This window comes from Bombus vosnesenskii, unplaced genomic scaffold (genome assembly GCF_011952255.1).
Source record: "Bombus vosnesenskii isolate JDL3184/JDL3185 unplaced genomic scaffold, Bvos_JDL3184-5_v1.1 scf7180000013263, whole genome shotgun sequence".
NCBI classification, from domain to species: Eukaryota; Metazoa; Arthropoda; class Insecta; order Hymenoptera; family Apidae; genus Bombus; species Bombus vosnesenskii.
In genome coordinates this window covers 9,686,289-9,698,357 of record NW_022882923.1, presented here as the reverse complement: position 1 = coordinate 9,698,357, position 12,069 = coordinate 9,686,289, and the positions used below count along the sequence as shown (strand labels likewise).

At 39.4% G+C, this 12,069-nt stretch overlaps 1 protein-coding gene across 5 annotated transcripts in view; it reads right to left on the bottom strand.

Moving 5' to 3' along the window:
- Positions 1-12,069, bottom strand: part of LOC117232259 (E3 ubiquitin-protein ligase Rnf220-like) — a 195,675-nt gene that overhangs the window by 171,830 nt on the left and 11,776 nt on the right. The gene's annotated exons all lie outside the window — the stretch shown is intronic.

Here is a 12,069-nt window from a genome sequence, read left to right as displayed (position 1 = left end):
GTTGTACATTGTTGGTCTTCGACGCGTCGTACTTTAGGTCCAGTCAGTCCGGAAGAAGAAATATCGAAACGTTAAAGATAATTGAGAGAACTCTGTGACAGGGTTGTTCGATTCAGCTTGCAAGTATCGCGTACTAGATAAAATAAACGAAATATCGATGTTGCTTGAACGATTCCTTTCCTTCCGATCATATCGTTTCTTCTTCGACCGTGTTCGTAAAAATGACCGATCGTTCGTATCGTTGCGAGTATTCGAGGGCCACAGAGCGTACGGGCGAGACGCGTTTCCAGGACTTTGTAGCAAACCTACGTATTCCGAATTATACCGTGCGTTCTACGATAAATTACAATCGTCATAAATGGGAAGATGTTCGAAGCGCCGTATAAATACGCGAAATACGAAGAAACCTAACGAGCTACGAGTAGCAACGAAACGACGAGAGACGAGGAAGGAAAGAAATCGATTACTGGCATAATCCGGTAAAGACGACCGAGGATCGACGAGCAGAGTAGCAGAAAGGAAAGGAAGAGCGTTGAGAGCAGCGTGTGCGGTGTCGAAAGAGGTAGTAGGGTTGATGCGCGCAGGACTATGTGGCAAGTTGGAAGGTGTAGGAGCGTAGGCTAAGCATGACAAGAAATACGCGTATCTAGAGAGCAAGACAAGCAAGCACGGTCCTTTCCATTGCGCAAGGATCCAGGCGGAGGAGTCTTTACCCAATGCACATGCAGCGCGTATATAGAGCTCCGCCTAGTTGGCTGCAGTTGAGAGGAGGAGGACGCTAAGTCTCAGTTATTTTACTGCACGCAACGCCGCCACCAATGCTGAGCTACCTTCCACTCTCCTACTTCTTCTCCCATTCCGAAGCTCGACTATATATACCCTATCACGAGGAGGAGCGTACTCGACGTCGCCGCAGTTGCAACTGCACCTGCTGCTCTTGTATAATAAATCGAACGTCTTTCTCACGGTTATCTTTCGTCTTTCTCCCCGTCGTAACGTTCACTCGCTCCCCTCTTCCGTCCGTATCGTTCGGCTTCGTCCATTTTAGTAGGTACGTTTTACGCCAGCAATGGAACGAGAAACGCTATTCTCCCGGTTTACATAGCACGGAATAGTTGGAATCAGCGAGAAAAGAGAGGAGCGAGCGTGTATTTCTTAGGCACAAGTTCGGCCGAGTTTGTTGAAACTCGAAACGGTGTACGTACTGCGCGAAGAATGGTTGTCAACTTGAAACTCAAGGAGGACACGAGAAATAGTATACGTTGGGATATTCGATACAGTCGTGAATATTAAGTACTACTCGAGGTATAGATGGCTAGGCTGGTTATCACAACGCTCAGCGTGTACCCGTTTGAAACGTATATACTTGCGGACAAATGGTTTCCTCGAGACACCTAGACTGCGATCGAAGGAAACATCGAATCCGTGATGCAATACTCGCGTACGAGACTACATCGATACGCATTCTGCTAAGACGGTTTTCTATTTTTATCTCTGCGTAGAGATTGTAACGCGAAGCGAGTGCAACGATGGAAACGGGGTATTAAAAGGTATAAATATCGTCGTTCGGATCTTGGAAAGTAAATTAGGAGTATTAGTAAGTAAGTTAAGAGTAACCCAAGTTTGAAAAATGAATTCCAATAATTCCAGCTAGTCTTACACTCGATGATCTATCGAATTTTGTCGAAACCACATATTTTATTGCTTAATCTTTCGATCAGATCGATTTAAAATACCGTACCAAGTACTTTATAGCGTTAAGAAAGACTGTTCGTAAAATTTTGCCAGCTAACTCTCATAATCGGGAAAAACTGGAAGCGAAAAACGGAATGATTTATTAAGATTTATCACACGATCGATTAAAAGACGTTGTTAAAAATAACGTTGTACGTTCTTTTGCGAAAAGTACGTATGGCACGGACGAATTAACACGGATATTCCATTCTATCCAAGAAATCCGTTACGCTACGTTTCCTCTATTACAATTATCGCAAATACCCATAACCGAGTATCGACAACTCATTACGAGGAACTTTCCAGCCGTCCGCAGCGAGAAAAGGCGCGTAACGCGAAACTCATTATGATGCGTGAATAACGAGCCGCAGTATAGATTACCGGATTCCAAACGAAGTAGAATTATTGAGTTACAAATGACCAGCATTCCACCAGCTGCTGCTTAACCATCGTGTGACCATAGCAGATATTCGTCGTAAACGACCGCGCGATTTACCGTTTCCAGTCTTTTCAGGATATTCGTTGACCTAATTCAACAAATAAGACGTTCTACCACCGATCCGTTTAATTATCCTAATTGCTGCACTTTTCTATTTATCATCCTCACGAGTTGCAGAAATTTACGCTACTCGCACTTGCGTAAATCCATATGCTGCGATTTTAACGAATTCCTCTGTTGTCCATGTCACAGGTAGCTACGTAACGAAAGAGACAGCTATGTCAGAAAAGTTTATACGAACTTTTACGTCCGTCTATCTAAGAAATTGTTCATCGTAGCTGCAATATCCTCGTCTTTGTCTATCTCGTTCACCGAATACGTTACAATCTCGTTATTGGTTGGACCCGTTTTATCTTTCGCTGCGAATTTCCCGAACAATCCAATACGTACACCAACAATATCGCTATTTGTCGTACGAATCTCTCGCTATCTTTAATCACAGCTAATGTCTCGTACGTAATTCTCCTCGTTCTATCAATTATTTCTCACGGATGTAACTTTTCCTTCCTTTTCTATATACAAGGTGGTCGGTAACTGGTGATACAAGCGGAAAGGGGGTGATTCTACGCGAAAAAAGAAGTCGAAAATATACAGGGTGGTTGGTAACTGGTGGTACAAACGGAAAGGGGGTGATTCTACGCGAAAAAAGAAATCGAAAATATAGAATACAAATTTTTCGTTCGAGGCTTTGTTTTCGAGAAAATCGACTTTGAATTTTCGCTCGGCACGCCTGCGGTAAGTTATAACGGATCTCAAAGTCGATTTTCTCGAAAACAAAGCTTCCAACGAAAAATGTTTATTCTATATTTTCGACTTCTTTTTTCGCGTAGAATCACCCCCTTGCCGCTTTTACCACCAGTTACCAACCACCCTGTATATGTATATACTAACTCGGTATATACTAACTCGCTCGCGATCGCGTCCGTTTGTTTATACTGGTCAGGGGGGGGGGGAGTCGGAAAATTTGAATTTGTCTTAGATCGACGGTTGCCCATAACGGTGGCTTTCTTTTGTTCGGAGTTTGTCTATCGATATGTCTCGTGCGTCAAGGCTGCGTCCGTGTTCCGAGGCGCAACAACACACGAGTCGCTCTCCATCCGCCTCGTCCTATGACTCATGTGTGCCGCTACATGTATATACGCACACACACAATGATTGTAATGCTACGTTAACGTGTTAGGTGTATACATATGAAACGCGATACTTTCCAACAAGAATTCCACGGTTCCGCTTTATTGTTCCGCATGAGTGATTGGTAATTGGCTGCACCGCGTCTGCAATGTCGCCGTGCTCTCTCATCGAACACAAACGAACAGAAGGACAATGGTCAGACATGAGATTGGTACGGGCCATAAGGCACCCTCTGTCTCTCTTTGACAATCGAAAAAATGCAATTAAAAATTTGAACGGTAATATAGGTCAGAGACACAGCGACCCTCGTCATCAAGCGTCCATTTCCCACCCTTCCGCCCTTTCGATCATGCGCGTTTCTATTCCTGTATTTTATAACCTGGCACAGGCCAATTTTTTCGGCAATACGCGCCATCAAAGCGCACGCTCGACAGCGATGTTCCTACGACTAGTCGATTTCGATCGATGTAACGATTATGGTATTGGACGTACTCTATTGTTCGCAATTATTGCACCGATAATCCACCGGTCCATCTTTTGAATAATTAAAATTTAAGACACCCGCAATTTCTAATTAAGAACACAATGGAAATACAGCGTTTCAGTTCGCAGCGATGTTACAGTCACTGCTCGATTTCGATCATTAAAATCATCGTGATATCAGATACACACTATTGGTCATAATTATTCGAATTACCTATCGATAGTCGATGGCCGTTTCTTCGGTAATTATATCTCGAAACGCGTGCAATTTCCAACTAACAATCAAGATAGAGTATCGTTGCGATAAAAAATGAAAGAAAGAAATTAGCTCGAAAATTTTGGAAACACTCGTTCTCACTGGTCTGATAGTTCTAGCGTTAATAAGCGTCGTTCTTATTGAGGACAACGGCGTACGACTACGTAATTTCACACCTGCAGTTATGAAACGAAGCGAGAGACCTTCGCAGTATCAATCTTGCACGTTCGTTTCATTAGAATCGTTTACGGTGTTCGAAACAGGTATGCAGGCACTTGGATTAATTATTTTCACCGTGACGAGAACTTAATAAAATTAGAAATAAATAAAACTGCGCTGGTTCTACCCTTTGCATTTAAAATTGCATTTACACGTAAATATAAATGTAAATGTACGAAGAGTCACAACGAGCGTTCCTTTATCCGCGTTTTATATATTTCTGTGGCTTTCCCGTAAATTCCCATAAACGCAGAAAAGATCCCCACTCAATCGCCGTAGCTACGTACGTTTGAAAGAAAGCAAGGCGAAATTGAAAAATTATCTACCGACGTACATATGTCGAAGGATTACGATCCGCTAGGTTTTCGTTAAGCTGTCCATCCGCACGGTTTTATCGTCGTTTCGCGCACGGAAGCAGTTACCCTCATTTGTATTCCTTGAGCGAGCGGCGAGCCATGCCGCGATTTACTATCACGTCCTACGAATTATTTGATAATCAAATTTTTCCACCCTCCTCCCTTATCTCGGGAGAAACGACCGGAAGGGTGCACGTCGTTCGGACCTTTTACAATGATTTCTCTATTTTACGGTGGTTGCGTGAGAAGGCCATTAGGAATACCGTGTAAACGTGCCATGAAAGCGATTTCAACAATGGCCAGCCGCTTGCACGCGAGACACGTTGTCAAAATTAATTCTTCTGCAATTCGACTAGCGAACGTTCTCTCGGATCGTTGTCTTCGCTCGCCATCTAAACGAACGAATGAGACTCGATCGTTCTATTATCTTTTATCTTGTAGTAGATATTTTCTTCTTAAATTAGTTTATTAGAAATGTCCTTTTCTATTTGTATAATCTGCCTAACGACGAGAAACGTTATTATCCGTAAAATACGATACCTGTCCACGTACATTATCATTTACCATATTCCAGCGAAATATTCCGCCGAAATATACAAATTTATTCAAGTTATTCACCGGCGAATTACGCAAGAAGCATTAAAATCGAACTTTATCTTCCGTTAAACGATACAATGTACCTATTTCGCTGTATAATAAAAAAAGAAAAAAAAAAAAGGAATTATAAGAGCACCGAGTAGCAGTGAGATAGGAACAAATTTATACTGTTGTCCGGCTATTTGATTTTTCTGTTTTGTTTTTTTTAGTTTCTTATCAAAAGCACATATTACTCTGAGACTTATTACCTCTGTTCTATAGCGTACATAATTCCATCGTCACACGTGTACAAAAATCTACAATGATATATACGGACGATGCTCGTATGTTTTTGTCAAGTTGTACTTTCGGTAGCTCTACGTACGTTCATTTGTAGAATTATAATATTTATAATACGTTATGCGATATTATATAGCAAATTATTCTTTACGGTTGCGAGGCACAAAATGGAAATTCTGTAACGCGTTATTCTTTCAAAGAAAAAGCGAGAATAAACGTAACGACATTGAAAATTAGCGAATTATACAGTGGCGAGATCCTAAAGCGACAAAGTAATTATTATAACGACGAATAACGTGAAATTCTCTAATTTTTCCACCACCAAAAATTTCATTTTCCGATACGTGAAGATGTTACGAAAAAAAAACAAACATATATACATATATATATATATATATATATACACATACTCTTAATACTTGGAACGTATAAAATTCCTACGAAATTCAACCCGATAAATTCGCGTCACGTCTTTCGATAGCAGCGCGAAACAATCAAACGAAAATTAATCTGTAATAATAAAACAATAAAATAAAACACAGCCCCTCGTTATTCACTCGGACATTTCACGGAAATATGCACGGATCATGTGTATGAACGATCGACTACAAGCTGCGTTTTCACACAAAAAAGTGCAAAGTGCACCGCGTGCATCACATAAATGACAGGGGGCCGTGACACTCGTGCTCGTATATCAGTGAACTGTCCAATCGCGTGCTTTTTATGTTTGTATAAAAACAACAAGGTAATACGCGATAAAAAGATACGTACGCAAGGATTTTAAATTCCGTTATGTCAACTAAATTCCAAAAATATTTGAATTAATATACGTTGAGAGCCTCGAAATGCTAGCTAATTTTATTGAAAATCGTATTAAATATTCCAAAATAGTGTAGATATAGCTACAACGTATCAAACTGTACGATAAAATAGTTGATCGTTTTAACATTGTGAAAAAATGGTACAAGTAGCAGACAAATGATCGACGACACAGTTATAAGTGAAAGAAACGTTTGTTTGATTCAGACGCGAAAGTTGTACGTGCTTTTTGAAACAAATTTCGCCATGACAAGATACGTACGCAAGGATTTTAAATTTCTTTATCTCAACTAAATTCCAAAATTGTTGGAAGCCCCGCAATGCTAGCTATTTTTATTAAAAATCGTATTAAATATTCCAAAATAGTGTAGATATAGCTACAACGTATCAAACTGTACGATAAAATAGTTGATCGTTTTAACATTGTGAAAAAATGGTACAAGTAGCAGACAAATGATCGACGACACAGTTATAAGTGAAAGAAACGTTTGTTTGATTCAGACGCGAAAGTTGTACGTGCTTTTTGAAACAAATTTCGCCATGACAAGATACGTACGCAAGGATTTTAAATTTCTTTATCTCAACTAAATTCCAAAATTGTTGGAAGCCCCGCAATGCTAGCTATTTTTATTAAAAATCGTATTAAATATTCCAAAATAGTGTAGATATAGCTACAACGTATCAAACTGTACGATAAAATAGTTGATCGTTTTAACATTGTGAAAAAATCGTACAAGTAGCAGACAAATGATCGACGACACAGTTATAAGTGAAAGAAACGTTTGTTTGATTCAGACGCGAAAGTTGTACGTGCTTTTTGAAACAAATTTCGCCATGACAAGATACGTACGCAAGGATTTTAAATTTCTTTATCTCAACTAAATTCCAAAATTGTTGGAAGCCCCGCAATGCTAGCTATTTTTATTAAAAATCGTATTAAATATTCCAAAATAGTGTAGATATAGCTACAACGTATCAAACTGTACGATAAAATAGTTGATCGTTTTAACATTGTGAAAAAATGGTACAAGTAGCAGACAAATGATCGACGACTCAGTTATAAGTGAAAGAAACGTTTGCTTGATTCAGACGCGAAAGTTATATGTACTTTTTACGGACAAATTTCACGCCGATTATACGACCGATTATTAAAAACAAATCGCGTTAAGGATAAATTATTCCGCTAGTCTTTGCATCATAGAGAACGTGCACGTTACTAGGTCGATTTTACAGTAAAATCGTATAAACGCCAGAATACGTCAATCATTCTTTAATGCGAATGAATTTTAGGTAACCGAGGCTAAATCAGTATGGGCCAATAACGTTGATCGTTAACGAAGCACGGCGTGCATCAGTGTTAAACTAATGTACCACCTTGCCAATGAGAAATTGTATGAACATCCACAGACGTTGGCTGTATTTGACGTTGCAAATTTTCTGCGAAAGACACACGGTACATACAGCGTTGTATAAAGTTTAAACGGATCGAACGAACCCTGCTTTAACACTAAACTACATTTATATACTTGACGCAATTGCAAAAGCATAGAAACCGATCGCAAGTAAAATTCGGTTTTGATGTTCGAAATGTTACGAGCCTCGAAAACGAGATCGATGTCACAGCTGCTTCCCAACACAGTTTCTTACGTTTTAGGGAAAAAATTGAGCGAAGGATCGCGTTTCTTACGAATTCGAATTCTACGAAAAAAGCAAGCCGATATCTCGTTGCCATAGGGATGACTATGCTTTTAACAGAGAATCGCGGGAAATACGAATATACGCGCGGATTTTTGCACGTAACCGACGCGAAATGTTAATGATAATTGAGCAAAGGTAACCGATAATATTTCCAACGCGAACTGAAAATCGTATAAAACGATGATGATCTTATTATTGGGATCAACGTGGAAAAACACGGTTATGCTAAAGTTACGGTATAATCTACGCGCAATCAGCGTAATGCCACATTTCTGCAAAAGTTACACAACGGAATTAGCGAAAAATACAAATAGCTATAAAATTCGTGTACAATCAGTTGTTCGAATAGTATATCAGAGTAGCGCGTGAATTTTATACCGAATCGTCGTAATACGCGGATGCATACGAGGATGTGTACACGTACACGCGCACGTACACGCGCACGCATCACGCATTTGCCGTAGTCGACCGATGTCTGTACATAGTTCGGTTTGCCGCCGGGAGAAGAGGTAAAATCGTCCCGTTTGGCAGACTGTTTGAACGTTTTGCGACGAGTTTATTCGAGTTATCAATTTCCTGACAAATATCTGCATTTCCGTGCTCATATTTCATATCTCTCTTACTCCGCCCTTTCGCTTTTTTTTTTTTTTTTTTTTTGATCCTTTTTAGCCCCTGTTCCACGATCACACTATAATCGATTTGATTTCGATAGAAAATTCCAAAGCTGTTTCTTCTCGCGCGACCATCGCTCGTCACTTTGATAGAAAAATGTAATTAATCGATAGCATTTATGGATTTCGTTCGTAAGTAGAAATATCTTTGTACTGTATTTGTGTTGTATTATATTTATTCTCAAGCTAATATCACTATGCCGCCTAATGAAATATTGAGATTCAAATGATACGGATATAATTTGGACAAACATATATCCGATAAAATATATAACAAAATATAAAGAAAATAATGCGATTTAGTTGGGTAAAATGTTTACGAAAAATGATTAATTCATCGTTTCTACTACTCTGACAACTCTAAATCTCATTTTACTTTAAACAGAAAAACCTAACAGATCTTCCCTTTATTTCGCTATACTTTATCGAAATATTTCGTCCGTTTGTAAATCTTTGTAGATTGCTCTCAAGTCTCTTTATAAATCTTTTTCTCGTCTAATTATAACACAGAGCAGAAATAATGCTTACCCGTAACGGAATATGATAAATCATGGGTATCGCCAAAAGGTCGATGATTACGCGTATAGTTATACATAGCCAGCATACTAATATTAATTGCAGATTTTTCTGCGCCGTCAGATCCAAATAGAGGCGTAATGTAAATTCGCGAATGGAGTAGCAAATGACTATTTACCATGATTCCCTGTCAATCGTGATTATGAACATATTTCATGCGTAGGTATCGATACATTGAAACACCCTTCTGGAGCGCGGCTACCAAAAAGGGCGGGCGGCTATGCGAGCATTTACGATGCAGCGTTGCGTTTAAAACGCACACCAACAGCTCACAGGCGCACGATCAAATTATTTGCTGATCATTTCACGATTTTCCCCGCAAATTCTCCAACTCTATACGTAGATTACGCAATTAATTTCTACCAGTTAAAAAAAAATCTTCACGCGCGTACACACGTCGATATCGTCTTAACGTTATACCGCGTAATAGCGCGCAACTACGAACGTTATTTTCGTCGTTTCGTTAAATCAACAACCTCGTCGTCAATTTTCTCTTAGTTTTCTTCGATTCTTTTTCATCCGTTCGCAGAATGATTACGTTTATTTGTGCCGGCTATGATCCATCGAGAGGTAGAATTTCAGATTTGCAATTGCGAAAGCACGCGAATTTGCAAGAGAACCGATATGTTTGGAAATAATTAACAGATATCCAGTTAACTGTACACACGGCTGAAAATTATCAATGGTCTAATGGCGTATCTGGATTACAGAAAGCCGGTAAACGAAAGCAGACGATGTTAGAAGCCCAAGTGTTGTTCCGAGAATACGCAGTTGCGCAAGTCTGCGACACCCTGTATACGAGACAAGAACGCTATGCAGCGTGCGAAGCTTTATTAGAAGCAAGTTTATACTACGGGCTTAATTATTGCAAAACGCAGAGGAAAGTACAGTTGAGCGAGGCGCGCGTAAAAATCTACAAAAGTTGGGAAAAAAGGATCTTCAATTCGAAACCGCTTGAGTGCAGTTTTGCGGAATCGGTGTCCCTTCTGAAACGCAGACTCGCCGCCACAAAGTGAATATCGACTAATTAGCGACGCGGCTAACGTCATAGGGTTCGCCACGGTCAAAGGACATCGTTATCCTGGCGCTGAACCATTCGAAAAATAAACCTAAAAAGTCTGCTGCTTGACGCCAAGGTTGCACACCTTCGACCTTTTCCAACCCCCGTTTTTTTTTTTTTTTTCTCGTCTCGCAATCAAACGAAAATTAGCTGCGGTGGAACGAGCAGACAGCCGGCGAAAGAGAAAGAAAGAGAGGAAAAGAGAGTTACAGGAAAAGCTGACCGCTACGTGCTGTTTTCGGTTTTAATAAGAGAAAGAATTTACAGAGCGAAAACTGTTTGGTCGACGAAAGGACAAAGTACTTTCTTCGAACGCAAAGTGCAAAGAGGATGAACGATAAAAATCTGGATGATCCAGCCAAATGCTGGATGAACGTTGAGCTCGAGAGAGAGAGAGAGAGAGAGAATAGCGAAAAAAAAAAGAAAAGAAAGAATGGTTCACCGCGAGAATCGTATCCGAGAAAAATGAATGGCTCTATCTTTCGGTAATTAAGACTGTACCGAAAAATAAGCAAACACATGGAAACAAAGCCCGCGTGAGCTTTCAGACGCGACACAGCTGTTGCGCCCCTGAGAATTCAAATAAACGACTTAGGTAGATTAAGCATACAAATCTTCGTGGTTCCTCCTCTGCAAATTCCTATATACGTTTCAGCTGCTCTTTGTATATACATAGAACGTTTGTCAACATAAAAATCATGAAACCTACCGGCTGCGTTGTTAGATGTAGCAAGATACTCTTTTATTATTCGAATGCGTTTCAACGCCACCGATGTTACGCTTATTCGTTTCGTTTAATTTATCATTCGTATAACTTACACGCGATAAAGAATTTTTTCATCTGTCATTTATCCGACACAGAATCTGCTACGGTACTACAAAAACTAAATACGAATATTCAATATCGAATATGAATATGTATGAATATGAATAATCATCAGTCTCCGCTGAGAGAAATCTTAGGTTTCTAGAAGAGTTTCAAGGTAGGAGAACTAACGATATCTATCCATAGATATTACACGAGACACTGGCAAAACGAACTCGAGACGATATCGTAGCTAAAACACGGTATTTAAAATGTAAAGGAACATGCATCGTCGCGTTACATGTATAAAAGAGAAAATATTTATTAATTGTAATATCGTGGATAAATGTTTCATCGAGTGAAAACGCAAAAACAATGCAGCATTAAATATTTACGCGCGCGATTATCTTTTCAATTATACTTTTAATCCTTTAATCGTTTCGTTCTTTTTGTTCCCTTTTTTATTACGTAATTAAACGCCTAACTTCTTTTAAGAAAGAGGATAGAACATAGAGTTAAAAGCACAGGATCTTTTTCTATGCTAGTTGCGATTCCATTATATTCGAAACACCGAGGATCGTAAGACCGTGTCCAATAATACAAGTGTCAAAAAAATATTGAGAAAGAGAACAAGAAAAATATTAGACAGATAGGGATAAAGAAGATCTAGAGAGTAACTACAAGAGCGAATAATCTCGTGAACGGATTGCGGATTTTTATGCATTGAAATTCACTTTCTTACGGATACGATCAAGAAAACTGAAGCTAAACGTCTTCCTCGCAAATCGACTGTCACGACAACTTCGCGTTGAACGTTTTATATATTTTTACATATTACGCACGCTTGATAAATGACATACAGTGAGAGTGTAAACGAATCAGTGAT